The following is a 26586-nucleotide window of genomic DNA, read 5'->3' as shown; positions in this document are numbered from 1 at the left end:
TAAAATGGTTGTTGATCTTTTTTTATTTTTCGTAAATTAACCCAGAAAAGTCAATTTCGGGAGGAGCATTTTTGGAAAATGGCATAACTCACGCCTCCGGAACCGAGGGGATTGTTGTAAAACTGCTGTTCCTACTTTAGTTTATTATCTCAATCGAGTGGATGTGGCTGTGGCGATGCAATAAATCATACGGAACGGTTTTAGGATCCTATTCAAGATAGTGCAAATGGTATGGACCACTATGAGTAACATTTCGCATTTCTTGCTGAGGTATGCTCAGCAATTGCTGCAGGATGCTCTTTTTAATTTTAATTAGTTCTTCAAGAAAAGGTAATTCATTTTTGGAAGTTATGAATTGGATTGAATGCTCATAAGAGCAAAGATTGCGATGGTTCTTTGGTGGGAATGACATCTCAAGTAACAATTCAGTAACCATTTGGCATCCACTCTGATTTATGATGGTTTTATAACGGCAATGAACAATCCATTTAGTTTAAATACAGCATTTCAAAGTGTAAAACATTCCTGCTTAGTAATTCAGCTTTTTGCTGTTTTAAAAACCTTTTATAGCCTGGCAAGAAAGTCTAAAACTGTCTTGTTTTAAAAATAAATTTAAAAAAGTTCTCAATCTCTCCTTAAAACTGTTCTGCAATTCAAGCATAAACGTCACTAGCAATTGTTTATTAATGTCTTGATAAAATACTTTATAAACGTGTTCTATCATTATAAAAGCAACCATTAAACAATTGAGTTTTGCATTTGAGCCAAAAGCATTTATTGCAGGCTTTTTAAAGTGCTTCATAAACTCCCCAATTACTCTGTTTACAAATTGAGCTTAAGCGATGGTTCCTCATAGTTAATAAAAGCCAAATTTATGACAAGGAAACCTCGAAAGATAGACGAAGTAGGATGAACAATTCATGTCGATTTCAGAAAAATTTACATCATTAGAAGAACCAGCACACCATCAACTGGCAATTTGGCGGAGAAGAGTAAAGTGAGCGTGGCCCTCGAATCTATAAAACATTGTCAAAAGTTTAAAAACATACCGGCCTTCTCCAGATCTTGCGAATAGATGACAATCGAAATGACAACCGACAGCAAACCACTGAAACTGTTAGTTAGCGGCGATTAGCTGGTTTCCGATCCATAAGGCCTGTACTCGAAAAAAATGCACCAGACAAAAGTGTTCGCCAAAAATTTATTTTAAGTCGGATTTTCTTGAAACTTTCAGGGAACGAACTAATAAATATGGATTATGTTTCGCCATAATTACTTTATTCAATTTCCTTTCCATCGCTGAAAGCCCGCACCTTTCCCTTAAGACCCCTCATTACATTTTGTTCAATGGAGGAGCCGACCTTTTTGGTCACTTTCATCCATTCTTTCTTCAACTCCAGCTCGTTCTTAAACACCTTGGACGATTTTCGAACTTTGGCCTTCATTATGGCCCAAAATCTTTCCACCGGACGAATCTCTGGTGAATTTAGGGGGTTGGCAGTTTTTGGTACAAAAACAACGTTATTGTCTCTGTACCAATCCAACGTCGATCGCGCGTAATGGCATGATGGTAGGTCCGGCCAAAATAATGTATCGCCTCCGTGGGACCGCAGGAAAGGCAACAGACGCTTCTGGAGGCACTCGGTGCGGTAAATTTCGCTGTTGATGGTACCCATTGTGATGTACGGTTTACTCAGGTTACCGCATTAGCATATGGCCTGCCAGAGTAAGTAATTTTTTTTTTTGGCGAATTTGTCCACTTTCTTCTTCCGAATGTCTTCCGGGACATCAAACCGTGATTTGGCAACGTAGAACTCCAGCCCCGGTATCTGCATTGCGTCTGCCTTGATGTAGGTTTCGTCATTCATAACCACACACATCGGTTTCGTTAACCACTCTCGATACAGCTTCCTTGCGCGGGATTTGGCCGCCGTGTTTTGTTAATCACGCCGGTTCGGTGTCTCCCGGACCTTGAATACACGAAGCCCAGCTCGTTTCATGGTATGCTGAACGAACCAGGCGGAACACTTTGCCGCGTCGCGAATCGAAAGTTTCGGATTACGCTTGAAATAATCCAACACCTTCCGGGCCTTCACAGGGTCAGCTGTCTTCGATTTTCTTGCACTTCCAGCCCGCCGCTCGGTCGTCTGGGACTCCTGAAACGATTTTACCACCCGAGACACAGTTGTATGGGTGGTTCCCAGTTGTCTTCCGATCCATCTCATGGTCGAAGTAGGATTTTCCATGACGGCGCACAAAATTCTCCGACGATTTTCTTCTTGTTTCGATGACATCTCAATAACCACTGAACCGATTGTTATGAAATTTTGCAATTGTAAACACTCTAAACTAGTTATACCCAGATTTTCATCAATTTTTACCCACGGATAAAAAAGTTACACGCGGATAAAAATGGAGCATTCTTTTTCGAGTACAAGCCTTAGCAGCGATTTTATTCGGCGAAAGAATCAACTCTTCGAAAATTTCATTCAAGCGTACATCCCTGCATCGTTGGATGGTGCACTTTTATAACCATCCGGAAGAAGGGTATCTTTTTCGGGGACGGTTGCACTTCCAGCTGTTCGAAATGCGAAATGTTGTAAAACAGTATCGCACACTATCTGAGTAACTGCCCCCGATCCATCGGAAGAAAACCGCCTGAAAGAACCCTGGATCCCACAGCGTAACTATCGAAAGATAAACAAACTTTGACGTTTAACTTTTTGCAGGCAACTTTGCCTCCATAAATGCTTCCATAAATCTGAACGGGTTAGGATCAAGCAAAATGGCTTTAGATAAATACATTTCAGGAAGTTTTCTTCATAAAAGCCTTATGATTTTGTTAATGATTTCTTGAAAGCAAAACAACTTTTTCACAAATGATCCATGAAAATCAACTTTTATGCCACCGCCATGTTACAATTAGTTTGCCTGTTTATTACAATCTGCGATTTTCAATCTATATTTCCTTGGATATAACTATATGTTGGTAAATTTAACAATGAGCAAACATTTAAATGCGAAAATCATAAAAAAAACCTCGGCCAAGCTTGATCTGAAGAATTTTTTTATTCAATGTAAAATAATTAGTCAAATCGACGTTTTACGAGGGCGGACTTATTTTTTTTTATGTTTTCACGTACATTGCACATAACATTTAATAAGGCACTTAAAACTAGGCCACTTAATGAGAACTATTGTAATAAATTTTGATATTCAACAAGATTTTTATACCATCAGTTTTAATTATTTTGATAGGCTCGGATTCATAAGTCCTTTTCTATCTTGATTGATGCTTTCCTAGTGGATTTAGCAAGCGGCTAGGGGAAATGGCTCGGAAAGGGTTTTGTTGTTGCTAAATAGCTTTTATTGTAGTTTTCAAATGGTTCTCAATGCGTTCGTCATACAACCTTTTGCAGTAAATCAATCTTGAAGAGCTTCGGGAATACACCCTTCAGAACCTTCTCCAAGGTGGGCCAACTAGACATATTCTAGTCTTAATGAGGTTTTGGTGGATGCATTAATGACAAAATAGCCTTGACCAGGGTTTTATGAATGTTGTTTTATAGTTGCTTTTTAGTATTTCATAAAACTTAAAATGTTACTTGGGACTGCTAACGACTGCACATAGCAGTCGAAATAGAGTGGATGTTAGCCAAAAAATGCTGTTAAATATGTTTTTCATATACGTTCTGCAAATTCAAACTTGGATCTGATTTCAGCTTGCATTGTGATTATCAAAGCCTTCTAGAACATTTAGCTTATGACATATATTGGTTCTACAGGTGTCTATAGGGGAATCTTAGGGGCCAGTTCGCTAAATTAATACATAAACAAAATTAAGAAATTCATTGTTAACAGAATGGGGTTGTCCACATACTATATAAGTAAATAGCCATTTTAACGATTTTGTTTTTCAATTAATTCAACTTTAAACAAACGTCAACACCTTCCACCATATTCGTAGTTCATGGATATCCTCAATCTAAAAAAAATCGAAGGTCTCAAAGTTTTGGTAATTTTTAAAGTCCAAGATCTCAAAAGCTCTTCAATGCTCATGAATAATATTTTTATGATTTACAGAATCATTCATTCAGTTAGGCAACTGAGACTTTGAATCTTTGAGATCTTGAACTTGCAAAAATGAGAAATAATTCAGGATTCATGGATTTTTAAGATATCTGACTTAAGAAAATATTCAACATCCTGGACACAGAAAAAAATCATGACTCAAGATTTGATGTTTTAAAGGGCCTAAAACTGAAGGTGAGACCAATCTTCCTGAACCCGGTTTAAAAAAAAAACTCATTGAGATTGAATCATAAAAAAATAAATAAACAATCTTGGACATCAGAAAATGCGAGATCTCACATTATTTTTTTCTTATACTGATTTCAGAAAAAAATATTCATGAATTTATATCATGAAAAGGTTTCAAGATTTCCAGAAGACACCAAACTCACAAAAATGTCGGGACCCCAATTGAACTATCACTTTTTTCAAAGCATCTGAGACTTGGAGAGTTTTAAGAATTCTGAAATTATGTCAACCTTTCAAGATCGATAATTGAAAAGGTGAAAATAAATTCCTGGATCCGATGACATTCTTGTAGAGAAAATGACGGCAAATGGCAAATCCATTGACTGTTTTCGGCTACCGACATTGAAACTTTAATTTCGCTGTATATTTCCGTTAAACCACTTTGCCGAATTTATTCGCACGATTCCTTAGTCTTTTAGCTTCAATCTGATTATATTTTTGGGACTGAGCTATCCTGTAATGTCAGATTATTCTTTGAATGAAATAAACGCACTACAAAATGCGGCTGATTTCGAGTTGCTAATAATAGAACAGCTGTTCAAATGGAAAGGTTGCCGAAGAAAAAATGGCTACTGTACGGAGTCACTTGAGAAGTTTGGAGAATGTAAAAATGCTGTCAATCAGTTTTGAACAATTCTGTTGATTAGAATGGATAGTGAAGCAAGCAGCATAAAATGCTAATAGAAGCGTGGATGCTGCTTAGATTGACGGGAATAGGGGTATTCAACTCTGCACACCTTAATCTGTGCCAAGAGTTTTGGCAGTGCTGAAAGCTGTGCCAAGCGTTGTGCCGATCATTCCGGAGTAGGCCGAATTGTATAAATCAAGGTGTCAATATTCCATGAGTTTGCCAACCCTGAAGTTAGGCTTTTGTGATTGTGTTTACATTTTCAATTTTTTCTAATTCGTGACCATGGTTCATGGCAAATATCACGCTTCATTCTCATTAGAATGAGAGTGGATTGCGCAGTGAAAGAGGAACTGGAAGCAATACAACCTATACGACCCGTTCACAAGAAACGGACGGTGGACGAAATTTTCACCAGCTGCCAGTAAAATGCTCCCCGACAAAATCAAACCCAGAACTCGAATGGACGAAATTCAATCCCACTCCCACAAAAATTTTCATCCCGGAAGACCCTTGGCAAGACCGGGATTCAAACCTGGCCGAAATACAAAACCCATCACGCACACCTCCTATGATGTGGTCTTTTTTTCTTTATCGTTCGTTCTGCATTGGCGTTGACGGCGACCCTGTAGCTCTTTAATCCTGCGAAAAATGCCGTACGCATATGCCAGACTGTGCGTGAAGGATGGCGGTCTTCGTACTATCTCTTCACTCCACCGAAAATTCCCAAGATAATGTCAATTTTTGCTAGACAAGACGAATTTTCAACGGTGCCGTCAACGCCAATAACAACCTTGTAAAACAAAACAAAAATCCTCCGCAGCTGGTACAATATTGCCGTCGTTCAGAGGATTGTTGTCCATTCAGTTAGCCGACTGCATTTCGCACTGTACCATCGTATTGGACGATCTTACAGGCATTTGACTGTTGCTGGAGGGAACCCATTTTGGCCATCTTGACTGTCGTATCAACCCTCTCGACCGACCACGGTGTGAAAGAACTCTGTTAGCGTGAAGCTGGACGAAACCACGAACCGCTGGAATTTTCGCTACGAATCGTATGAGATAAACTTAGTTTCATGGTGCAGTCAGGTGCAGGCAATACTCACAGCATTTTACCTTGGAATCCGAACCCAATGTCAAGCCCAATGCAGTAAACAAAGAAGTCAACCTTAGCAACGATTGGCAAAACGTGATGCCGTTTTATATTATGTTGATTGTATTCTACTCGTCAACGTTTGTCCTAAAGTGCCGAATAGTGTACCATGCTGTGTTTCGGCACAGTGTGCAGAGTTGATTTCCCCTTGGGAATACGTAAGTACCCCTAATTTTGGTACACATATTTATAGATTGTTGGCGTTATCCTAGTAGCCCATACAATCTAACCAAATTCGGCCTAATGGCGTTGAGCATAATGTCACTCGGCTTAATAACTCAATATTGAACACCAAAAACAGACTTCTTCTTCTTCACCTTTGTCTGCTTCTAATTATTCTTATTCTTCTTTTTTGCATTTCAAGTTTATTGCTTATCGGATATGAGCTTATTGCGTACTATTCACTTAGTGTTCTAAATGCACTGCCACAATTATTAATTGAGAGCTTTAGAAGCCTGTAACATTTGTGCATTAGTATAACTATGTGGCAAGTAAAATCAATACTCTATGCCCAGAGAGGTCGAGAAATTGTTTAACCCGAGAAAAAAAATCCTAGATCGGACCGGAATTCGAACCTACCCGCCTCCAACATGGTGTTGCTTTGTTGCTGCGCCTTTATCGACTGAGCTAAGGGAGAACCCAAAGAACAGCTCATGATAAAATAATGGTAAATTCTGGGATTTAGCCAAACTACCTACACGTGGTAAGCGTGATTACCTCTTACCCCAGCAGGTCTGGGTTCAATCCCAGTCGGCGCCGCCGGGATGTTCTGATGCATAACATCTCTGATCACACCTTCTTTCGGAAGGGAAGTAAAGTCGTTGGTCCCCGGTTCATGAGTTGGTGGGTCGATAGGTAAAGGTCCAGGTGTGGGAGCTGCCTTCCTGGCGCGTCGGTAGCATTGGTGCTCACCACGGAAAACAAGATCGACGTAAAACAAACCAAAGGAAAAAAAATACCCTTAACAAAAATAATCCCATTCCATAAGCCTTTGGCAGATATAATGAATGTATGTGTAAACAAATTTAAGTTTGTTCTAACAGCTCGTGTGAAAAATATTGGAAAATTATGTGATTCGACCAAATAACCCATCATAAAAAACTGCCCATATCAAAACCCAGCAAGCCTTTGGCTCTCATCGGAAAATAACATCATGAATGTACAAAGAAGATTTAGATTTAAATCTATATTGATTGATGAGCGTTTTAGTCATTGGACTTTATTTTATTTCAGGTAAGCTAATTTTTGATTTAACGGCATATTTCAAAGCCTGATGGACTTGGAATAGTTGTGGAAATTACTTGCAAATTCAAGAAATTTCGTTCTTGGCAATTCGCGGAAAATCAACGAGAAAGGTAGAAGTGCATCAAATTTTGTGAACGTTTCGCGAATTTCGTAGCATTTTTAAGAAGCTGCGTTCAACTTCATATTAGTGTAAGAAATTTTGAAAAAGTTCAGGAAATTCGGTAGAAGATCTAGAAATAGTTCAATAAACTTCTAAGAACTTCAGGCATCCTCGCTTCAGTTTAGGGAACTTCGTTGCAGTTTGTCAACGATTTTACTTAAAAATGCTCTATGAGCTTCTTGAAGGTTTTGGAAACTTCGTTAAATTTCAAAGAACTTTCCAGATGAAAAAAATTAAACGAATGCAGTAAAAGCAGCGTATTTTCAGTTTATGCACTGTACTAATGTACACTACTGTACATGTACTGTAAAATTAAAAAAAAACATTTCTTGTATATTTTTCCCAAAATCAACAAAAAATTTCTCAACAAATTTCTATCAGAAGTGCCGCTTCGTGCCACAATGTTTTGATTGTTTTTAAAGACACCGTTTAGAATAATAATCAAAAACCAAAATCTTAAACAGCTTTGCAAAGGTTCATGCAAATCGTAAAAGGTCAGGTTTATTTGAGTTTTAAGATTTCACCTCTCAGAATGCAATGCATCTTCGCAAAATTGTTCGCTAGGGGTAGTGAATCAAGTTTGTGCAGAAATTCGGCCTTTTTGACTCTCATCGAATTTTTCGCAAGGGGGAAATTTTGAAAAAAAAGTATCCAATTTCCAACAACTTTGTTTCAGACGTCATTTTGATTAGAGCCATTTTCGTGCTATGATTTATCGAAAATATCAAATACGTCATTTTGAAAAATTAGGCGATTTCCGGCACAAACTTGGAACATTTCACCTAGTGAACAACCCTAGCAGCACTTTTGTCACTGAACAATTGTGGTTACTTTTGTGCAACTTATTCCAGTCACAATCAAGTTGCAGCAACTCATTTCGATGGTTGACGGCGCCGGTGGTGTAGTGGTAAGCGTGATTACCTCTCACTCCAGCAGGCCTGGGTTCAATCCCAGTCGGCGCCGCCGGGATGTTCTGAGGCATAACATCTCTGATCACGCCTTCCTTCGGATGGGAAGTAAAGCCGTTCGTCCCCGGTTAATGAGTTGATGGGTCGATAGGTAGAGTCCAGGTGTGGGAGCTGCCTTCCTGGCACGTCGGTAGCATTGGTGCTCAGCACGGAAAACAATATCGACGGAAAAAAACAAACCAAAGGATCATTTTGATGGAAGTGTGTTGCTTGGGAATTATGAAGTTTTGTGGAATTTGGAAAGGAAACAATAAAACTGATTTGTTGGTTGGCGTGGAACTGCTAAATTACTTTGGAACTCTTCATACATTTCAGCTGGAGTTAAATTTTAAACTCTAATAGAGTCGTTTCCAAAATTTTGGCAAAATCTTCAAGTTGCAAGTATTTTTAAAATCTTGAGCTATTTCTTGAATCCTGGATCATGATTTTTTTCTGTTTATGGTAGAATTTCCTGAATTTCATATTAGGTGGTTAGACTACAGATAAATTCAGCGATATTTAGAAACGCTCGGAGTTTACGATTTTCAGAGTTGGGAGGAAATGCTATACTAATATCAACATCAAGCTTTAGTGCGATAATTTATTAGCTAGAGAAAGCTCTGAAGAGGATAGATTGATAGTTCCGCTAGAGTACGGCAGTGTGAAAATTGAACAGAAGTTGAAATTGAGCGATGGGCCATTAATGCTAGCTCATACATGATGGATGGAATATGTGGATTTGAGGAAATACCTCAAGTCCCCTCATCCATTAATGAATGAGCTAGGTAAAGGAGTGTGCACCCCGTAGCGTGGGTAGATCACCTTTTCGTGGTACGTTACGGGATGTAAGATCTACCACCGATTCCTAGTCCCGACTACTTCAAACTAGGGGAACCGGATTTTTCAGTAACCAAAGGAACACATCTTAGTCCTTATTACTTTTTATGCCTTGTTGATAGTGAAAAGACTCGACTTTGCCCACCAATCTGATGAAACAAGGAAAAAATGAGTTAGTTAGTCTTCATCTATGCGATTCCTCCTAATATTCTATTCGTTGTTCCATAGTTGGTAGTGGTTAAAACTAAGGTTCTGATGCATGGTCATTATCGGTGCCATTCCTTAATTTTGTTGCTAAGGAATCCAATTTTGACTGACAAAGGGGTGCGCCTTTGGAGGGTGTTTCAACAATCCGAAGGGTATAAATAATTTCAATAAGAGTCGGATAAATGCAAGAATGGCAACTGTAAAAAATCACTTCTCAATAGTGATGAAGTAATACGACATGCACTAAACTAAGGACACGGGCTATGCTACAATAGATCAATTTACTGGTCGCAGTGGTGTTAGATCCCGAACAGAGGAAAAAAAAGGAGTGTGCGTTTGATTAGTTCCGTCGCATTAATGACCCTACGCTCAATTTCAAATTCTGTCCACTTTTCACACTGCCGTTCTCTAGCAAAACTATCAATCTATCCTCTTCAGTGCTATCTCTAGCTAATACATTATCGCACTAAATTTTCAACATTTCCTCTCAACAGCACGCAACAGCTTTCTCTCTGAGATGATCACGTTGGTCATGACGAGAGGAGCAACACAATAGTTGGGTAAAGAAGAATTGCATTATAACACACCATCGCACAGTGGTTGAAATCGGCATTTTCGTGCGCTTAATTAATAGCTCCTTTATCATGAAATTAAGGGGTATGGTGTCTTCAGAGAAGTGTTTCAATATGTTACTGCGCTTCTTTTGATGTTTTTAGTTAAAAGATTAATCCCCCTAAAAGTGAGATCGAAAATTTATTTTTTCAACTATTCAAGATACAGTATTGGAGTCTTCGACAAAGTTGTAGAAATTTTTTTTTTCAAAGAACTATGCTGAAGACGCTTAATTAATATCTTTTTCACTTTTCAAGATATGTGAAGTTTATTGACGACGGTCCCTCAAAAATGGTTTTCTCATCATAACTTTTTGATCTACATTTTTACGGCTTTGTCATGTTCAAGTAAGTTATAGATAATAATAAAATACACAATATTGCAGAATACCGCATTGCAGTATCTTCTGTAGAAAAAAAGTTATTGAAATTTTTGTAGATTTTAAGACCATAATTTATGAACTTGTAACTTAGCAGGGGGCAAAATGGGGCAATATACCCATGGTGCATCTGAAACTTTAATAAATTCACTTCAAAATGATAGCAAACATCTGTGAATGTAAGCTTTTGGAAGGTATGTTTCGTGTTAAAACTTTTTCTTCGTTATAGTAAAAAATACGGCACGCTAATTGGGTTCAATTTAATTTAATTAAAGTAAACTGATAATAAAAGTTTTTCAACATGTCTATTTCATGAATCGCTGTCGTCCTCGCTTTTGGTTTCGTTGTTCTTCTCGTTGTCATTCTCACTATCGTAAGAAAAACTTTTTAAAAGGCTTTTCGCGTCATCCGATAGTGATTTTTCGATTTTCTTCGGCCATCCTCGAATACTTGTGATCAATGGATCTGAAGACACTAGTAGCATGTTCAGAAGGTCACGATTCGTAGCTTGTCTTGAATGCTTTCGGGTGTTGAATTCTCGGTATCTGTTGGATGGGTTAAAATATTTCAATAAAATAATTACATTATGAAGCTTGTATTTACCTACCTTTTCCAATCTTTATTTCTTGCCTCTTGCGCTTCTTCTGAGAGTTGTCCGATTGGTACCATAAAATGGTCAATTATGGAAGACCCATGTATAAGAACCTTATGGACACTTGCTGGTAGATAGTAGCAGGGATATAATTTCACCAACAAGCGTGCTGTCTCAACACAATAGTTGTCAAATGATATTGAATCGATTTCGCAACCTGATCCTATAGATTGTAGAATTGAACCACATCGCTGGATTGCTGTGAGATTTAGTTTAGTGATGTCTGCTACTTGTACAGCGTACGCAAAAAATTTTCGAGCTAAATTTCCATTATTCGATGTTCCAGATCCACCAGATCGTGGTTGATCCACATTCATACCCAATTCTACCTTCAAACGCTGTTGGATTTTCTTTTTCTGTTCAAGCATTTTCTGTTTATCTTCTCCGCGGGACTGCCATTTCTTCGTTTCAAGTCGATATGCAACATGCATAAAATACTCGAAAAATCTAATCCATGCGTGCAGAGGACATAGTCCATACTGAAATGCAGTCTCATTCACTTTACGCTGTCGAACTTTGTCTATATCATTCATTTCTGTAGGCTTTGCTAGGCAGACAAAACATCTTTGGGACGATTTTGTCCCAGTGAGTGCAGAACAAATCTTCCCCTCCACTATAGTTAACAACATACTGTACCGAACCCGTATGTCTCGTCCATATTTCGTAAACTCCGTTGGCAACAGTTTCTCAATTTGCTCTTCAATATATTCTTTCTCCCGAATGGCAAGCTCAGCAGTTTCGGCCATTATCTGTATCCTTACTGGCCGGCACAGCCGAGTTGATGATGCTCGAGGATTACGAAAGTATGTCTTCCCATTCGTTTCGGCAACTATGGGAACTAGTGATGTAATGAACATGCTTGCATCGCTTTTTGAACCGTCATCATCCTCGAATTTTTGATTATACTCAGCATTTCCGGTACTTCCGTCCATTCCCCACTTGATCGTCAAATTGATGTTTAGAAGCTCCTCATCTGTGAAGTTATCCAAAGTTTCTTCGTTTGCATCGACGATTCGCTCCGACGTGTGGTCAAGAAGCTGTTGTAGTTTTACTTCCACACATGTGTCGCTGATTATAACACAGAAAAAAAAGTTAATTTTAAACTATATTTAGTATAAATATAACACACTTTTATACATTTATATATATTAAATATATTAAATAACTAACTTTTAAACATTTAAATATATCTTACTTTTAAACATTAAAAGATGCTTGCAAGTTACAGAAATATTTACAAGATTTTTTCATACCGTGTATATAGTTTTCATCTGGATAACAGCTTTTTTTTCGCTTCTAGAATGTGGTGGTACGGCGGATATATATTCGCATTTCGTTGTTTGGCCTCGGTCTGAATTCTAACGTACTGCGATTTGGACAACTTTGCATCAACAAATAATGCCAAAGCTTCAGCATCGTTATACTCGAACAATGGATTGTTCGATGATCTTTTCCACGATTTATCAATTTTGCTTGCCCGTGACGGGGTAGTCTGCGCAGCCTCTTTAAGAATATCAGCAGCATGTTTCTGACCTGACTCGCGTAGCTTCATCTGCGTTGCAAATACAAGCTCTTCTGCTTGATGGTTCTCACGAATGGATGCTGTTTTCTTTCTTTTAGTCGAGTCACTACACATTTCGAATGGCATTGGCTTACGCCCAGCCGGGACGCTCGATGATGACGAAGGAAGCATATTGAGGATGTTTGCTGGAAGTTTGAAAGGTATTTTGAAATTCTCAAAATGGTGGAGCAGCACCCTGTCAGCTGTGCGATTATGTTTTATCCAAAGCCTTTGAAAAATATCACAAATAGTTTTGGTATACTTTTCAACCTCCACAGCAACTTCCGGCATAATGTCTGAATCAATCGAATAGGCTTTCAGGACCTCTTTGAATACGCTGCGATTTTTTATCGCCGAACTCCTTCCTGCTGCTCTCCATGTTGAAAATAGATGATGTTTATCGATTTCAACTGGAATATAAGAATGATTTAAAAAATAGTTCTTGGCATAAATTCCAAAACATAGACAGTCAAATTTCAAATTGAGATATTTAACATACCGATGGAGGCCATTTATACAGTTGAAAACTGCGCACTGCTACCGTGATTCGTGTACACAATAGAGCTTTCAAACCACTCAATGTCCAACAAATAATTAAGATTTAACAATGTTATTTTACTTCACTTGTCGATGGTTGCTAAGGGACTCAGAAAAATGATTGAAGTCTTGGGTCATGGCTTACTTGATTTCAACAGTAGCATTATAATGTATACAAGATATCTCTAACACTAGGTGCGGCAATTCTGATGCAATAGCATGCACATTTAGGCCCGGCTATCACTATTTTGTTTAAATCATAGTTTTCCAACAATCGCTTACATTCACAGATGTTTTCTATCATTTTGAAGTGAATTTATTAAAGTTTCAGATGCACCATGGGTATATTGCTCCATTTTGCCCCCTGCTAAGTTACAAGTTCATAAATTATGGTCTAAAAATCTACAAAAACTTCAATAACTTTGTTTCTACAGAAGATACTGCAATGCGGTATGGTACAATATTGTGTATTTTATTATTATCTACAACCTTCTAGAACATGACAAAGCCGTAAAAATGTAGATCAAAAAGTTATGATGAGAAAACCATTTTTGAGGGACCGTCGTCAATAAACTTCACATATCTTGAAAAGTAAAAAAGATTTTAATTAAGCGTCTTCAGCATAGTTCTTTGAAAAGAAATTTTCTACAACTTTGTGCAAGACTTCAATACTGTATCTTGAATAGTTGAAAAAATAAATTTTCGATCTCACTTTTAGGGGGATTAATCTTTTAACTAAAAACATCAAAAGAAGCGCAGTAACATATTGAAACACTTCTCTGAAGGCACGATACCTCTTAATTTCATGATAAAGGAGCTATTAATCAAGCGCACGAAAATGCCGATTTCAACCACTGTGCATCGACTGGAAATGCTCTCGCAACGTGGGGCTTTAGGTAGTGATGAAACGTCGCTAGAACTATTCCACAGCCGCAGTCAGTTTATGAGCAAAAGAAGGACGCACATTTTTTGCCTGTAGACTTGGAGACATACTTCAAGTCTCCGCGTACATCGTACGGGTTAGGCAAAAGATGTGCGTCTAACTTCAAAAACTGTCGCATTAATGGCCCTTCGCTCATTTTCAACTTCTATTCAATTTTCATACTGCCGTAATCTAACGGAACTATCCACCTACTCTCTTCTAAAGATCATTCTCTAGCTAATAAATTATCACACTAAAGCTTCATGTAAGCATTTCCAACCAACTCTGAAAATCGCTAACTTCGCGTATGAAGTAACATATCAAGAGCAAATTTTCATTACGTCGAATGTAACAAAGGTAAACAAAGTTGAGCTATCAGTGTCAATCGATGCTCCTGCTATTACACTATATACTGTCCGAATATAGGATCACATCCCATTTTTTAAATTTATTTACCAGTCGAATTGCTTTTTGACGTAATCACCTTCCGATCAAAATAGTTTTCGATGTTACTTAAGTCACTCGATTTCTATGGAGATGCCGTTTGCCTTATACTTAAGGACTTCACTGAGAAACCCGTGAAAAGTGTACTTTCGTCGTTTCGCTTTCTCATTATTAAATTGAATAAATCGAACTGTTTGTTGCTAAGATGATTTCGGTGGTCCTAAAATGATGAATGGGCTGCACGTAAGGAGACGTAATTGATAATTCTCCCGAATATCCTGGTAAATACACTTTGACTTAAGTAACAAAAGGGGCCACCAAACGACGTATAATATCTTTTGACTCAAAAACCAGTATTTCTTAGCATGAAAGCTTTGTATGATTAAAACCCGGCTAAATATGTTAAACATTGCTATCACTATGAGATTAAATGTGTTTAATTGGAAATAGGAATAACTTTTCGGTCATCAAAACAGATCTTTATTTTTCTCGGATCGGTGCGAATGTTATTTACGACATAATGAAAATTTGCTCTTGATATAAACACTTTGAAAGTCTAACATTTTAAGTTTTTAAATAACTCCATAGTTGTCTGCATGGAAAACATTATAAAACCTTTTTATAAAACTATTTGTATTGTCGGTGCTTGCTGTCAACCACTATAAAACTGCATTGCATCCAGAAGAGCCCACACTATAGATAGCTGCCAGAACATGAGTTTTAAACCATTATAATAGCATTTGCATTTTATTATTTGCTTTCTTTAAAGTCGTCCAAACCTTTTTAAAACCATTTTAAATCAAATTTGTTCATATTGATAGCTAGAAAAAAACACTTTAAAATTGATTTCAATAAAATAAACAAGATGGTTTCTTTTTAATGATTTGAAAATCGGATTTCTACAGATCGTATGACATAAATAGTTTACTATGATGTTAATATCGAAATTGCCTATTCAGTGTTCTAAATGCGTAAACTTAACTGCGAATCTCGGATTTTGGTAAACATTTCAGTGCTAAGAACCTAAAAAATGATGCACCACAAAAATTATGTAAATTTTGGGAATATTTGTAGATATGATTATAATAATAATATTGTTTATTTCTTCAAGCATGCTAAATAATGCTTCAACAAATGCCCGTCTATATGGCTAAAAGAGCTTGGATTGCCATATTTATTACTTGTGTATAATCTGATATGCAAATTATGCGATTAAATTTCGCCCAAAAATACCCCTTCAAAAAGGATGTAGAAACTGCAGTTCCATTTTATGAAGAATCGTCACATAAAGATGTTTTCGCTCCTTCGATCCTTCAATTGGACCGTTTGCTTCTACCGTGACAATACATAATTCTATTCTATGCTAAACGGCTTTATGTATAGCGATTATGCTTTTGTTCGAAGGCAAAATGGTTTTTATCAATTTGACAGTTCCAAACGGTTTTAAATCAACAATTATGAAGTGTGCTGCGAGTCTTTCCCAGTGGATATTTGTAATTTTCGTTAGATTAGTGGATATGTTTTACTATTTAAAGAATGCCGTAAGGGAAAACTTAAAAAAAAAATCGGAATCTTATCTTAGAAATGTGCCTGAGCGAAGGGAGAAAACAAAGTTTTTACTGTCAAGTCCGCATCGTGCTCTCTTGCCGTGCGGATCTATTTGCTTTTTGCTGAAGGAAGTGTTACTACTACCTAAAGCTACAACAAATTTAAACAGCACTTTTCAGTGCTGAACCTGTAAAAAATTTCTACCTTGTTCAACTCTTATTCCTCTTCGATCCTTGTTTGGACCCTACCCGAGGTAATCCTTCTTGGATATCGATTTGAAAAATTCCTCTTCGATCCTTCAGATTCTTATAGTAATCTGCTTGGAAGTCGATTTGGATAAAAATTTACTGCCGCCATGGCGCCTAAACGCAAAAGAAAGGGGCAAACTCTTGACCCCCTTCGGATGAAATTAATTTGAGTAATCAATTTGATTTGCTCACGGATGATGAGAATGATCCATCATCCAAGAAAAATTCTAGTAAACTTTCCCGGCTTAATGCCAAGAAGGAAAAGATTCCCCCTATTGTGATAACCACTTCCGATTTCCATGCTCTTCGCATGGAACTTTTGAATTTCGTGAAAGTTAAGTTTTCACTACAAATTGGACGTCGGGGTGAATGCCGTGTATTGGCTGAAACCTTGGACGGATTTAAATGTCTTCTCAAGTATCTTACTGAGAAGAAGCACAAATTTTTTACTTACGACACCAAAACTGAACGTGTGTTCAAGGTTGTCATGAAAGGACTGCCCAGTGGCGAATCCCTGGATCAGATCAAAGATGAACTGGCAAAATTACTTGGAGTTGTGCCATTCCAAGTAATCAAAATGAAAATGAAATCCCGTCCTGGCGATTCGCACAACGGGATTTCTAATGATTTTTACTTTGTTCACTTCAAGTCTAGTCTAAACAACCTTAAGGCCTTAGAAAAAGCTAGCCTTATGCTCCATGTCCGAGTGAAGTGGGAACACTTCAGGAAGACTGGAGGAAATTTCCTAAACCTCACCCAGTGCCGTAAGTGCCAGGATGGGGTCACGGAACTAAAAATTGCTACATGCCAGCTAAATGCATGAATTGTGGTGATTCCTCTCACGCAACGGACGACTGTCCTGTGAAGGAAGATCCTAAGAAATTTAATTGTTCAAATTGTGGTGAAAACCACAAATCCAATTTTTGGGAATGTAAGACTCGCAAAGCGATCCTACAATCTCGTTCTAACCGTCAGGTAGGAAACGCTCCACGTTTCCGACCAGGTACAAATTCCTCTGCTGTTAACAACGGTCAGCGAGGAACAAATTCTACATTCGTACCCGTAGGTACAAATATCACCCCTGCTTCAAATTTTGCATCTGTACAGCGAGTTAATGGAGCAACCTATGCTGCTATTGCAGCGGCTAGAAATCAAAATACTAACCAACGTAATTCTAACGGAAATTTTGACAATTTTGATTTAGGAAGCATTACTGCCCCTAAAATGGAATTTTTACAGAAATCATTAATTGACATGATTTCTGATAGCCTTAAATCTAACTCCATGTTTGATGCTATTCAAACTGGAGTAAAATTTGCAAATAATATTGTAATGACTTTAAAATTCAGTAATGGATTTTAAAGCATTAAATATTTTAAATTGGAATGCTCGATCCCTTAAAGATAATGAAGACGAGGTACTTAACTTTTTGAGAGTTCATAACGTGCATATTGCCGTTATAACTGAAACGTTCCTCAAACCTGACCATAAGGTTAAGCAGTACTCAAATTATTTCATTTATAGAAATGATCGTCTTGATGGATCCTGTGCTGGCGTTGCCATCATTGTTCATAGACGAATCAAACATAAAATTCTTTCTTCATTTGAAACCAAAGTTTTCGAAACTTTGGGAGTTTCTGTTGAAACAAAATTTGGACAACTTACGTTCATAGCAGCCTATTTGCCATTCCAATGCGTAGGCCAGCAAAATAATTTTCTCAAGAGTGGCCACCAGAAACTTACCCGTCATAGGTCTAAATTCTTCATTATTGGTGCTTGCAATGCAATGTTAATGCAAAACACCGCTCATGGAATAATGCTCAAAGCAATTCCAATGGTAATTTTCTGAAGAGCTTTGAGTGGGTTGGTTTATTTCCTTTTAATTCCGTTATAATTGCTTATCTTTTGACAGATACGCGTATTTCGTCTACTACTTGCAGTCTTCATCAGTGCCAAGTACTCAACACCACTGAAGAATCCATCTTTAATCTACGAGTTATATACTAATCAATAGGTACTAAAAATCAGCAGGTATCCACTGCCATGTCAAAATTTACCTAAACAGGTACCTAAATTCAGTCTACAACAGGTAGATGCATGCTACGATGAGTTGTTTTAGGTAGCATGCTAAAGAGTCTCGAGTATCCGTTTCCTTGATCTCTATTAAGCAATGTTGATGGATTATGTTTAAATATTTCTAGACTTTCGGCTACGTCTAGTTTCCAAGGTGAATATTAATGTTTTCCTTAGTCAAATTGTGCCCCTTTTTAACGATATGTTCTGCAACCTTGGATTTAAATTCATAATGAAGCCCTTTATCCATCTCTTTGTTAGCCTTTTTTAACTCTGCGATGTGTTCCTTAAACCTTGTTTCCAAAGTCCTTTTCGTCTGACCAATGTAGATTTTATTGCAATCTGAACAAGAGATTTTGTAGACTCCGGCTTTCCCTAAGACATTTATTGAATCCTTAGTTGATCCTAACAGTGACTTCAGCTGATTTATCCTACTGCTGAATACTAAATCGAGGCCAAAACTTCTAAACTTTGAAATCAATGGTTTGGTAATGTTTTTGTCGAAATTCACCGCTACCCGTTTTAAACCCTCAGTTACTGGTGTAAGAGTTGTCGAAATACGCCTAAAATGATCCCTTGTTCTTTTATCGATTACTGCTTGAATTGTTTTTTTCTTGATACCCATTAAGTCTAGCGATTTAAAAAATGTGAGCTATTTCCTTTGATTTGCCTGTATCGCTAAGAGGAAGAGTATGCATCCTGTGAACCATGTGGTGAAAAGCGGCCATTTTGTGTTGATGGGAATGGTTTGAAGTGCTTGGTATTACTCTCTTTGTGTTTGTTGGTTTCCTATAGATTTCGAAATTGAACGAAGACGTTTCCCTGATGATGAGAAGATCTAAGAAGGGGAGTTTACCGTCTCTCTCTTCTTCGTGAGTAAATTTGATGTCCTTGTGAACGTTGCTTATGGCCTCCAAAGTTTTTGATAAATCTTCCCTTTTGACAATGCTAAAGATGTCATCCACGTACCTATACCAACATTTGGGCAACAAATTCCTATCCTCCAGAGTATTTTCTAGGTTAGCCATGAACAATTCACATAAAAATGGAGAAAGCGGATTGCCCATAGGAGCGCCTTTAGTTTGTTTGTAGAAATTTCCTCTGAAAATGAAATAATTTTCCTCCATACAAAGACGAGTAAGCTTGAGATATGACCGAACTTTGTTTTTCTAAGTAGAATCCTCACGTTGCTTCAGAAGCCAGTCCTCTAAAAGGCTGATGGCTTCCTTTACTGGTACACTCGGAAAAAGTGCTGTGACATCAAATGAAACCATGACTTCATCTTCCCGAATCTCTCCTGATGCCTGAAGCTGACTTGCGAATTCCTGTGTGCTGTTAACTGAGCGAGTGGAAAAGGGTTTAGGCATATTTTGAAATTCCTTCACTAGCCATTTGGCAAGCTTATGAGGTTTAAGGAACACATCGCAGAGGTAAAAAAGGCTAACAAAGAGATGGATAAAGGGCTTCATTATGAATTTAAATCCAAAGTTGCAGAACATATCGTTAAAAAGGGGCACAATTTGACTAAGGAAAACATTAATATCCTGCGGACTGTATCTTCACCTTGGAAACTAGACGTAGCCGAAAGTCTAGAAATATTTAAACATAATCCATCAACATTGCTTAATAGAGATCAAGGAAACGGATACTCGAGACTCTTTAGCATGCTACCTAAAACAACACATCGTAGCATGCATCTACCTGTTGTAGACTGAATTTAGGTACCTGTTTAGGTAAATTTTGACATGGCAGTGAATACCTGCTGATTTTTAGTACCTATTGATTAGTATATAGCTCGTAGATTAAAGATGGATTCTTCAGTGGTGTTGAGTACTTGGCACTGATGAAGTCTGCAAGTAGTAGACGAAATACGCGTATCTGTCAAAAGATAAGCAATTATAACGGAATTAAAAGGAAATAAAACAACAAAGCTCTTCATAAAGGGATTCCGTTAAGAGGTTCGACAAATTTAAAGGGGTAATTTTCTGTTTGATAATTGTTCTGCAGGTTATTACACTATTCAATATCCAAATAACATGCCCAACATGCTTTTCTTCAGCAAGAAATCCCTCAACTATTGATTTGGTCTTAACTGATTCATGTCAACTTTGTAGCCAATTGGTTACCCATGCTGACTTCGGTTCTGATCACCTTCCAGTAGCTTTTGAAATATCCCAAGAAATAATCTATAATCCCAACAGCTCTACTTTCAATTACCATTTAGCTGATTGGGAGCAATATCGAACATTTATGGAATATAACTTCGATCCAAACATTCCTTTGCAAACCAAAGATGAAATTAATTATGCTCTTGAATCTCTGACTACTTCTATAGTTGAAGCAAGAGCTGCCTCAGTACCAAAATGCGAGGTTAAATTCGATTCAATTACAATAGACGACGGTCTTTAGCTCTTGATTCGTCTTAAAAATGTCCGTAGGAGACAATTTCAAAGAACACGCGATCCTGCCATGAAATTTATCTGGCGGGATTTGCAAAAACAAATTAAAAAGCGATTCACTACCCTGAGGAACAAAACTTTTGAAAATTATGTTTCTAAATTAGACCCAAGTTCCAAACCCGTTTTGGAACCTCACAAAAATTTTGAAAAAACCTCAAAAGCCTATTCCAGCGCTTAAAGAAGGTGGTAAAATTTAGATCACAAATTTGGAAAAAGCTCAGCAACTTGCTAAGCAATTCGAGAGTTCCCATAATTTCAGGTTGCTCGGGATTTTCTGAATATTTTCTCTCGGGAAAATATTTTTGATGATTCCTGGGGGACTTATTTGGACGAAGTAAGGTCTATAACTAAAAAGTTTCAAAATATGAAAGCTCCAGATGATGATGGAATTTTCTTTATCCTCATCAAAAAACTCCCAGAGAGTACCTTGTCTTTCTTGGTAAAATTATTTAACAGATGTTTCCATTTGGCATACTTTCCTGATAAATGGAAAAATGCAAAAGTTGTTCCAATTTTGAAGCCGGATAAAAATCCAGCTGAAGATTCTAGCTACCGTCCGATACGTTTGCTTTCTTCAATAAGTAAACTTTTTGAAAAGATAATTTTGAATAGAATGATGCTTCACATCAATACGAACTCAATTTTTGCAGATGAGCAGTTTGGATTTCGCCATGGGCATTCAACTACTCATCAACTCTTAAGAGTTACCAATTTAATTCGTTCAAACAAATCTGAAGGCCACTCAACTGGAGTTGCTCTTCTAGACATAGAAAAAGCATTCGACAGTGTTTGGCATGAAGGTTTGATTGCTAAATTGAAAAAGTTTAATTTTCCACTTTATATTATGAAATTAGTTCAAAATTATTTAACTGACAGAACTCTGCAGGTAAATTATCAAAATTCCAAATCTAATCGACTATCTGTTAGAGCAGGAGTTCCTCAGGGTAGCATTCTTGGGCCTATATTGTATAACATTTTCACTTCGGACCTCCCTGATTTGTCTCAGGGTTGCCACAAATCTTTGTTCGCTGATGACACAGGCATTTCCGCTAAAGGAAGAAGTCTTCGTATTATTTGCAGCAGGCTGCAGAAAAGTTTAGATATTTTCTCTTCTTATTTACAAAAATGGAAGATTTCTCCAAACGCTTCCAAAACTCAACTTATAATATTTCCACATAAGCCTAGAGCTTCGCTTTTGAAACCTAGTAGTCACATAGTCACTATGAACGGAGTTCCAATTTCCTGGTCAAACCAAGTGAAATATCTTGGATTAATACTGTACCAAAAATTAACTTTTAAAGATCACATTGAGGGCTTCAAGCCAAATGTAACAAATATATAAAATGTTTGTATCCTCTTATAAACAGGAAATCCAAACTTTGCCTGACGAATAAACTTCTAATATTTAAACAAGTTTGTAGACTGGCCATGCTCTACGCTGTGCCAATATGGTCTAGTTGTTGCACTACCAGGAAAAAAGCACTTCAAAGGATTCAGAACAAAATTCTGAAGATGATTTTAAAGTTGCCTCCCTGGTACAGTACTACCGAAGTACATAAAATTTCGAATGTTGAGACTTTAGAACAAATGTCCAACAAAATAATTAATAATTTCAGGCAAAAATTCCCTTTATACTTAGATAAGATTTAGTTTTAGTTTTTAGTTTTAAGATATCAATTGACATGCAGGTTTAAAAAACCTGTTTAAAAAACTGAATTGCCACGACAGGAACAATGTAAAAACACTTATATCATAACAATTAAGGCTGGTAAGTTACTGTAATAACTGGAGCACCAAGGTTAAAATGAAATGTAGTTTATTTTGAATTTGAAACAAATAAAGAGTTAAAAAAAAAAGTTTTTATTGTGGTCAAAATAAGATCCGAGGCAAAACTGTACCAGGAAGAGAAATCGGCTCCGAGCTAACTGCAAGAAGCGAATTGATTGCTCTAAGGAATTCCAATATCCGTGCAGCAGTGGAACAAGAATTTCAAGATTTTTAAGCATTATCAGAAACAGAAGCAGACGAGCAGCCCTTCCTCCTCCTCTTTCTACTCATGTAAATTAACTTGTTAAAATCATCCATTTTGACATGACATAGAGTAGCTTTCAAATGGTTTTGTCATTGTTTTATTAGAAGTCATTAGGTCACTAAATGCTACGATTCTGTTTTTATTCAAACGCCGTTGTTTTAAGATAAATTAAATGGAGATTAAATAGTTTTATCAGACTCACTCTAAAATCCACATCAACAAAATATTGTTTGTTTTCGAAAGGTTTTGTCAAACAATATGTGCTCCAGCTAACACTCTAGCCTTAATTGTTATGCTAAATATCTAAGTGTTTTTACAATGTTCCTGTCTTGGAAATTCTGTATTTTAAACAGGCTTTCTATACCTGCATGTCAGTATAACAATTGACATCTTAAAACGAAAAACTAAAACTAAATTTGTTCTTATTGAGGATTGCTACAATTTCTGCCTGAAATTTTTAATTATTTTGATGGACATTTGTTCTAAAGTCTCAACATTTGAACAAAACGTGAATCATTATGGTTACCCTATTACGTTCTATGGTGTCTGACGATCGTTTCGAATCCAACCGGATAAAATCTCGTCTCCTCAAAACCATCCATCTATCCAATTAAAAGTCCTTAAAATCTATCCATCAACTTTTCTGTCGATCCCACCACAATCCATCAAATGCCCCATTTACACCGACAAGATGTCATCGATTGCGTTACTTTCGCAACGAGAGGAGAAGGGTCACCATCAAGCCAACCATCAACGTAAAGAAAAAAGTAAACAATTTCAAGCTATTTTCGAAACTCGTTACCATCATTCATAAACAAGTCAATCAAGCGGGATCTGAAAATAAATTATGACAACTCTTTTTCCGCGATGCGATCGGTCTACATCTACTACTTAAATAGTGGGACCGATCAAGTGGTTCGGCCACGGAGACGACGAGCGAAACATCAAACGAAGGTGTCATATCGATTTCCATCGTTCCGTGTCATTTGGAACTTCACTTCTCCCGCACGGCCAATTGGTGGCAAACGGAGCATCAGAGACGTTCCATCAGATTGTATATGACTTTTCCGTCATCGGCGAGAGTGATGATGCGACATTGAACTGTCTCGATTTTCGTTTTTGATCTGCATAGGGGAAATGGCTCTTATGTTGGACTATGGATCTAAAGATTGGGCCCATCGATTGACATCTCCTGTTCTTTAATTTGATGATTTGGACAATACAAATGGATATGTCTGATTGCTAGTGAAAAATTGCCAAACAATGCTTTCCTTCGAAATATATGTATAGGCCGACAATAGGGTCATTAACCTTAGTTCCCCATGTGATGCAACAGCGATCATCATCAACTGAAGTGGCATGGTTTCGAAAATCTTTGAACTTTTGATGCGAAATTTGGAAGAAAGACTTAAGGCCACTATGAGAGGATACATCATTCGTCAAGAATGTTATTATGTAAGCAACGTAAACTGCCTGTCGTGCCTAAAATAACTTTTATTCAATTACAACACAAGATCCATGACGAGTCGAGCAAATCCATCCCATTACGCCACTGCCGAATTTGCTTGTAAGCAAACCGAACCACGTCACACAGAAATATGGACGTTTGTATACATTTGATTGCCATCCGTTCCTGACCACTCCAAAACAGAATTGCATGCCGCGCTAACTACAAAAATAGCACGGCAGTCAGTGTTTTATGATGACGTTCAGTTCCGCATCCATGCCATGTTTATATTAAGCCAAAATTTTCCCGTCGTCCTATGATGTCAAATGTAGAAATATTTGCCAATCCTACTCTCCTCCAGATGGGGATGATAAATCCTGCTCCTATAAATAAATTCACATGTACGCGTTGAGCAGTTTTTTTTCCTGCATTGCATGGACCGCACACATCTGTAGTAAGTATCTGACCACACCAAGAAATACCAATTCCCAATTGTGGTTTGCACCCAAACTGCATATATATAAAAGTAGGTACTCCTCAGATGACGACGATAGTCGGTGATTGTACACTACAGGACGTGTAAAAATAGACATCCGTTGTCCTTTTTAGGAGCTCAATTCTATGGAAAATAATGTTTTGTGTGATAGCCGTTGAAAATAGGATTATCTTACGTACGAAATGCTTCCCAAAGGGATTGAGGTATTTTAGATATTGTGCGTACTAACTGATGGGGGTCTCCCTTAGCCCTGTCGGTAAAGATGCAGCTATAATGCATGCTGGAGGCGGCTAGGTTCAATTCCCTCTCCCCTCTAGGAATTGTTCGGGTTGGAAAATTTTCTCGACTTCCCTGAACATGTAGTATATAGAGTATGATTGCACTTGCCATAACAATAATACTAATTGGTACAGGCTCTCAATTAACAACTGTGAGAGTGCTCAAAGAACACTAAGTTGAGATCTGGCGTAAAGTCCAAGTGGAGGCACAATCAAGTCAAAAAGAAGAAGCGTTACATTAGATCTCCTGAGGATTTGTGGTAGCTAGTTGGATTTGGCAATTAAGCAGAAATAGAAGTGGAATTAAATGGAAGATAACCTTTTTTGCTGTTTTATTTAGCATTCCGCTAACAACTCAATTTCATTACTTCAGAAATAGAAGTGTTAGCACCATAATTGGTTGAAAATTATTGGTATCTATTGTTCGACACTTGGTTTCCAGGTTTATGTACTATTCCCACAGAGAGGCGTCTTATGTAATTTCTTTTTCTTTTTCTAATTTAAGTTACTTCTATGTGATGAACTAACTCTCGGCTGCAAATCACAAGGGTAGGTAAGCCAGTTTTGGAATTAGCTCCTAGCTCCTGTATTTAGGCCACGCCGGAATTGTAGCTGTTAGTCAGATAATATAAATGTATTAGGCTATGAGCATCTGTATTTCAGCACGGATACACTCCGCCCCAAGTGTCCGAGCCTCGTGAAATTGACCTCTTCCGGTTTGGACCAAATTTGGAGGAGATGTTTGTTTTGGTCTAATTTTATGAATCCAAATTTTTGTGCCGATAGAAGCATCCCTCGATCTAGGAGAGCATTTTCTATTTTTAGTGATTTGGTACAATTTCCTGGGAAACATTTAAGAAAGGTATGCTAAATATATTTTTTTTAATATAGTAGTCAAAAAACCATTCGCAGGAAATTTAATCTGTTTAGAACTAACAAAAGAAAAAGAAAAATTTCCAGTCAAAGCTGATGGATACTGTTTGGATGGGTTGAAAAGAACTTCCTGAAAAGTCAGAAAAAAAAAAACACCCGGAGAGAGTTTGAAAAAACTTCAAGAGAAAGCTGCCCCACTCTGTTTGAAGATAAACATCGTGGAAAAGTTGAAGGCTATATCCAGGGAAGTCGGAGGATGTTTTCAGAGAAAGTTTATTGAAATTTTGAAGTTGACACGCAATCTTGGGGCATGTTAGAAGGAGTTGTTCCGTGGAAACAGTTGTGAGTCCAAATTAAAATTCCGGAAGAAATGTGGACAGCCAGTTTTAGGAGCTCACTGAAACAACTTTCAGGATAAGTTGGAAGAATCTTCCGTAAGAAATAAAAATAAAACTTCCGGAGGAAGAATCTTTCAACGGTATTCAAAAATAATATCCGGAGGTTTGTAACAAGGCTTATTCTGAAA

The 26586-nt window shown here is 37.4% G+C and overlaps 1 protein-coding gene across 1 annotated transcript in view; it reads right to left on the bottom strand.

The window, feature by feature from the left end:
- Positions 1-26586, bottom strand: part of sr (stripe) — a 322818-nt gene that overhangs the window by 35210 nt on the left and 261022 nt on the right. The gene's annotated exons all lie outside the window — the stretch shown is intronic.

Source organism: Ochlerotatus camptorhynchus, unplaced genomic scaffold (genome assembly GCF_037179485.1).
Source record: "Ochlerotatus camptorhynchus isolate MF236.1 unplaced genomic scaffold, CSIRO-AGI_Acam_v1.1 ptg000282l, whole genome shotgun sequence".
NCBI lineage: Eukaryota > Metazoa > Arthropoda > Insecta > Diptera > Culicidae > Ochlerotatus > Ochlerotatus camptorhynchus.
The sequence above is the reverse complement of the archived record's forward strand: the minus strand, read 5'-3'. Positions and strand labels throughout refer to the sequence as shown.